This window comes from Triticum aestivum, chromosome 1A (genome assembly GCF_018294505.1).
Source record: "Triticum aestivum cultivar Chinese Spring chromosome 1A, IWGSC CS RefSeq v2.1, whole genome shotgun sequence".
In the NCBI taxonomy this organism is placed as follows: Eukaryota; Viridiplantae; Streptophyta; class Magnoliopsida; order Poales; family Poaceae; genus Triticum; species Triticum aestivum.
The window spans coordinates 584798789-584805608 of NC_057794.1; positions in this window are offsets into that span (position 1 = coordinate 584798789).

Genomic DNA, 6820 nt, shown 5'->3' on the forward strand with positions numbered 1-6820 from the left:
TCTTGCCATGGGAGAAGTGCTTAGCTTTGGGTTCGATCTTGCGGTGTCCTTTCCCAGTGACAGAAGGGGCAGCAAGGCACATATTGTTGGTAATATGCCCTAGAGGCAATAATAAATTGGTTATTATTATATTTCCTTGTTCATGATAATCGTTTATTATCCATGCTAGAATTGTGTTGATAGGAAACTCAGATACATGTGTGGATACATAGACAACACCATGTCCCTAGTAAACCTCTAGTTGACTAGCTCATTGATCAATAGATGGTTACAGTTTCTTGACCATGGACATTGGATGTCATTGATGACGGGATCACATCATTAGGAGAATGATGTGATGGACAAGACCCAATCCTAAGCATAGCACAAGATCGTGTAGTTCGCATGCTAAAGCTTTTCTAATGTCAAGTATCATTTCCTTAGACCATGAGATTGTGCAACTCCCGGATACCGTAGGAATACTTTGGGTGTGCCAAACGTCACAACGTAACTGGGTGGCTATAAAGGTGCACTACGGGTATCTCCAAAAGTGTCTGTTGGGTTGGCACGAACCGAGACTGGGATTTGTCACTCCGTGTGACGGAGAGGTATCTCTGGGCCCACTCGGTAGGACATCATCATAATGTGCACAATGTGATCAAGGAGTTGATCACGGGATGATGTGTTACGGAACAAGTAAAGATACTTGCCGGTAACGAGATTGAACAAGGTATCGGGATACCGACGATCGAATCTCGGGCAAGTATCGTACCGATAGACAAAGGGAATTGTATACGGGATTGATTAAGTCCTTGACATCGTGGTTCATCCGATGAGATCATTGTGGAGCATGTGGGAGCCAACATGGGTATCCAGATCCCGCTGTTGGTTATTTACCGGAGAACATCTCGGTCATGTCTGCATGGTTACCGAACCCGTAGGGTCTACACACTTAAGGTTCGATGACGCTAGGGTTATAAAGGAAGTTTGTATGTGGTTACCGAATGTTGTTCGGAGTCCCGGATGAGATCCCAGACGTCACTAGGAGTTCTGGAATGGTCCGGAGGTAAAGATTTATATATGGGAAGTCCTATTTTGGTCACCGGAAAAGTTTCGGGTTTTATCGGTAACGTACCGGGACCACCGGGAGGGTCCCGGGGGTCCACCAAGTGGGGCCACAAGCCCCGGAGGGCTGCATGGGCCAAGTGTGGGAGGGGACCAGCCCCAGGTGGGCTGGTGCGCCCCCCCACAAGGGCCCAAGGCGCAAGGGAGTGGGAAGGGGGGCAAACCCTAGGGCAGATGGGCCCTAAGGCCCACCCTGGTGCGCCTCCCTCTCTCTCCCCCCCTTGGTCGCCCCCCTTAGATGGGATCTAGGCTAGCCGCCAGCCCTAGGGGTGGAAACCCTAGGTGGGGCGCAGCCCCTTCCCTTCCCCTATATATACTTGAGGTTTGGGCTGCCCATCACACATGAATTCTCCCCCTGTTGGTGCAGCCCTACCCCTCTTCCTCCTCGTCTCTTGCGATGCTTGGCGAAGCCCTGCAGGAGTACCACGCTCCTCCACCACCACCACGCCGTTGTGCTGCTGCTGGATGGAGTCTTCCTCAACCTCTCCCTCTCTCCTTGCTGGATCAAGGCATGGGAGACGTCACCGGGCTGTACGTGTGTTGAACGCGGAGGTGCCGTCCGTTCGGCACTAGGATCTCCGGTGATTTGGATCACGACGAGTACGACTCCTTCAACCCCGTTCCCTTGAACGCTTCCGCATAGCGATCTACAAGGGTATGTAGATGCACTCTCCTTCCCCTCGTTGCTGGTTTCTCCATAGATAGATCTTGGTGACACGTAGGAAAATTTTGAATTTCTGCTACGTTCCCCAACACGTATTGTATCGTTGCCATCAAGGATAACAAGATGGGGGTTTTTATCATATTGCATGAAACTATCCCTCTACATAATGTCATCTTGCTTAAGGCGTTACTTTGTTTTTAACTTAATACTCTAGATGCATGCTGGATAGCGGTCGATGAGTGGAGTAATAGTAGTAGATGCAGGCAGGAGTCAGTCTACTTGTCTCGGATGTGATGCCTATATAAATGATCATACCTAGATATTCTCATAACTATGCTCAATTCTGTCAATTGCTCAACAGTAATTTGTTCACCCACCGTAGAATACTTATGCTCTTGAGAGAAGCCACTAGTGAAACCTATGGCCCCCGGGTCTCTTTCTCATCATATCAATCTCCATCACTTTATTATTGCTTTGCTTTTTTACTTTGCCTTTTACTTTTCACTTTGCATCTCTATACCAAAAATACCAAAAATATTATTTATTATCTCTATCAGATCTCACTTTCATAAGTGACCGTGAAGGGATTGACAACCCCTAAGCACGTTGGTTGCGTTGAGCTATTGTTTTTGTGTAGGTACGAGGGACTCGCGCGTAGCCTCCTACTGGATTGATACCTTGGTTCTCAAAAACTGAGGGAAATACTTACGCTACTTTGATGCATCATCCTCTCCTCTTCGGGGAAATCCAACATAGTGCTCAAGAGGTAGCAAGAAGAATTTCTGGCGCCATTGTCGGGGAGTCTGCGCAAAAGTCAACATACCAAGTACCCATCACAATCCCTATCTCCCGCATTACATTATTTGACTGCCTCTCGTTTTCCTCTCCCCCACTTCACCCTTGCCATTTTATTCGCCCTCTCTCTATCCTCCCTCTCTTTCTCTATTTGCCTCTTTTGCCCGTTTGCCTTTTGTTTGCTCGTGTGTCGGTTTGCTAGCTCGTCGTTATGTCAAGTCCTTTACCTTCTGCCTCTATGTCTGAAATTGGGGAAGTTATTGTCAATATGGACAATAATATCATGAAAAATTCTGATGCTCCTGCTAAAGAACCTACCATCCTTCATACAGAAAAATGCCGTGTTGGTAGTGGTAATATTATTGGAAAAGGAGTTATTCAAGATTTCTTTACTTGTGCCGGTGCTTTACCTTCTATGGGAAGTTCTATCCTTCATAGAACTAGTAGTCTTGCGGACGCTATTGCCATGCTTGTAGTTGAACTTGAAAGACAATTCATGCACATACATCCTTCCATACAAAGGATTTTTCTGGAATTTTCTAATATTGAGCATTCTTCTGTTAAGCGTGCCGCTACTATCTTTTTGTCTCATGAGTTTAGATTCATAATAAAAGAAGCCAAAGAAATCTTTGCGCATTATAGGGTGGACGCTTGCCGCCCTCCCATAGAGGCTATTCTCTTTGATCAAGAAGAAATAATGCGTTTTCAATCTCTAGACTATGTTGCTTTCAATGAAAATCTTAGAAAAAGGGTTCCTACCAATGTTTTAGTTGATAGAATTTCTGAACTTAATGATGATTTGACTATTCGAAATAATGAACTAGGATATTCTCTTGAATATAGGCTCACAAAGTTCTGTCAAAAGAATGCTTATAATGATGAATTGGTTGTGCATTATGAAGGACCAAAGGAGGAACCTATACCTCCCAAGGTTGATCTTGGGGACTTTTGTCCCGTTAAATTTAGCCCTTTTGATTACTTTTGCTTGCCTCAAAGAAAACTTGCTGCTGAACATAGAGAATATGAAATGAGTTTTAATAATCTATCTTACTATTATGGCAATACCTAGATCTATTCTTGCTTATTATGCCTAGTTAGGGGCGTTAAACGATAGCGCTTGTTGGGAGGCAACCCAATTTTATTTTTATTCCTTACTTTTTTCTCCTGCTTAGTAATAAATAAATTATTTAGCCTCTGTTTTGGTTGTGTTTTTGTGTTTAATTAGTGTTTGTGCCAAGTAGAACCGTTGGGAAGACTCAGGGAAAGTCTTGTTGAACTTGCTGTAAAAAACAGAAACTTTAGCGCTCACGAGAACTGCTGTCATTTTTATTTGGAGAGTGATATTTAGTTAATTATTTTTGCAGATGATTAATAGATAAATTCCTCATGTCCCTAAATTTATTTTAGAATTTTTTGGGTTCCAGATATTGCGCTAGCTACAGATTACTACAGACTGTTCTGTTTTTGACAGATTCTGTTTTTCGTGTGTTGTTTGCTTATTTTGATGAATATATGGCTAATAAAATAGTTTATGAACCATAGAGAAGTTGGAATACAGTAGGTATAACACCAATATAAATAAATAACGAGTTCATTACAGTACCTTGAAGTGGTCTTTTGTTTTCTTTCGCTAACGGAGCTCACGAGATTTTCTACTTTAAGTTTTGTGTTGTGAAGTTTTCAAGTTTTGGGTAAAGATTTGATGGATTAGGGAACAAGGAGTGGCAAGAGCCTAAGCTTGGGGATTACCATGGCACCCCCAAGATAATCTAAGGACACCTAAAAGCCAAAGCTTGGGGATGCCCCGGAAGGCATCCCCTCTTTCGTCTACTTCTATCGGTAACTTTACTTGGAGCTATATTTTTATTCACCACATGGTATGTGTTTTACTTGGAGCGTCTTTTATGATTTGAGTCTTTGCTTGTTAGTCTACCACAATCATCCTTGTTGTACACACCTTTTGAGAGAGCCATACATAATTTGGAATTTGATAGAATACTCTTTGTGCTTCACTTATATCTTTTGAGTTATATAATTTTGCTCTAGTGCTTCACTTATATCTTTTAGAGCACGGTGGTGGATTTGTTTTATAGAAACTATTGATCTCTCATGCTTCATTTAGATTATTTTGAGAGTCTAAATAGCATGGTAATTTGCTTAATAATAATATGCTTGGTATTCAAGATTTGTAAAACTTTCTTTTGAGTGCGTTGAATACTAAGAAAAAAATTGATGCTTGATAATTGTTTTGAGATATGAGGATGGTGATATTAGAGTCATGTTAGTTGAGTAGTTGTGAATTTGAGAAGTGATTGTGCTAAAGTTTGTGATTCCCGTAGCATGCACGTATGGTGAACCGTTATGTGATGAAGTCGGAGCATGATTTATTTATTGATTGTCTTCCTTATGAGTGGCGGCCGGGGACGAGCGATGGTCTTTTCCTACCAATCTATCCCCCTAGGAGCATGCGCGTAATACTTTGCTTTGATAACTTCTAGATTTTTGCAATAAGTATATGAGTTCTTTATGACTAATGTTGAGTCCATGGATTATACGCACTTTCCTTCCTTCCACCATTGCTAGCCTGTCTAATACCGCGCACTTTTCGCCGGTATCATACACCCACCAAATACCTTCCTCAAAACAGCCACCATACCTACCTATCATGTCATTTCCATAGCCATTCCGAGATATATTGCCATGCAACTTTCCACCGTTCTGTTCATTATGACACGCTCCATCATTGCCATATTGCTAGCATGATCATGTAGTTGACATCGTATTTGTGGCAAAGCCACCGTTCATAATTCTTTCATACATGTCACTCTTGATTCATTGCATATCCCGGTACACCGCCGGAGGCATTCATATAGAGTCATATTTTGTTCTAAGTATTGAGTTGTAATTGTTGAGTTGTAAGAAAAATAAAAAGTATGATGATCATCATTTTTAGAGCATTGTCCCAAGTGAGGAAAGGATGATGGAGACTATGATTCCCCCACAAGTCGGGATGAGACTCCGAACGAAAAAAAGAAAAAAGAAAAAGAGTCCATAAAAAAAGAGAAGGCCCAAAAAAATGAGAGAAAAAGAGAGAAGGGACAATGTTACTATCCTTTTACCACACTTGTGCTTCAAAGTAGCACCATGATCTTCATGATAGAGAGTCTATCATTCTGTCACTTTCATATACTAGTGGGAATTTTTCATTATAGAACTTGGCTTGTACTCCCTCCATTTCATAATAGATGACCCAAGTTTATACTAACTTAGTACAAAGTTGAGTCATCTATTTTGGAACGGAGGGAGTATATTCCAATGATGGGCTTCCTCAAAATGCCCTAGGTCTTTGTGAGCAAGCGAGTTGGATGCACACCCACTTAGTTTCTTTTGTTGAGCTTTCATATACTTATAGCTCTAGTGCATCCGTTGCATGGCAATCCCTACTCACTCACATTGATATCTATTGATGGGCATCTCCATAGCTCGTTGATACGCCTAGTTGATGTGAGACTATCTTCCCCTCCTTTTGTCTTCTCCACAACCACCATTCTATTCCACATATAGTGCTATATCCATGGCTCATGCTCATGTATTGCGTGAAGATCGAAAAAGTTTTGAAAATGTCAAAAGTATGAAACAATTGCTTGGCTTGTCATCGGGGTTGTGCATGATTTAAATACTTTGTGTGGTGAAGATAGAGCATAGCCAGACTATATGATTTTGTAGGGATAGCTTTCTTTGGCCATGTTATTTTGAGAAGACATAATTGCTTTGTTAGTATGCTTGAAGTATTATTATTTTTATGTCAACATGAACTTTTGTCTTGAATCTTTTAAATCTGAATATTCATACCACAATTAAGAATATTTACATTGAAATTATGCCAAGTAGCACTCCGCATCAAAAATTCTGTTTTTATCATTTACCTACTCGAGGACGATCAGGAATTAAGCTTGGGGATGCTTGATACGTCTCCAACATATCTATAATTTTTGATTGCTCCATGCTATATTATCTACTATTTTGGACATTATTGGGCTTTATTATCCACTTTTATATTATTTTTGGGACTAACCTATTAACCGGAGGCCCAGCCCAGAATTGCTGTTTTTTGCCTGTTTTAGGGTTTCGAAGAAAAGGAATATCAAACGGAGTCCAAACAGAATGAAACCTTTGGGAACGTGATTTTCTCACCGAATACAACTCAGGAGACTTGGAACCTACGTCAAGCCAATTAACAGGAGGCCACGAGGTAGG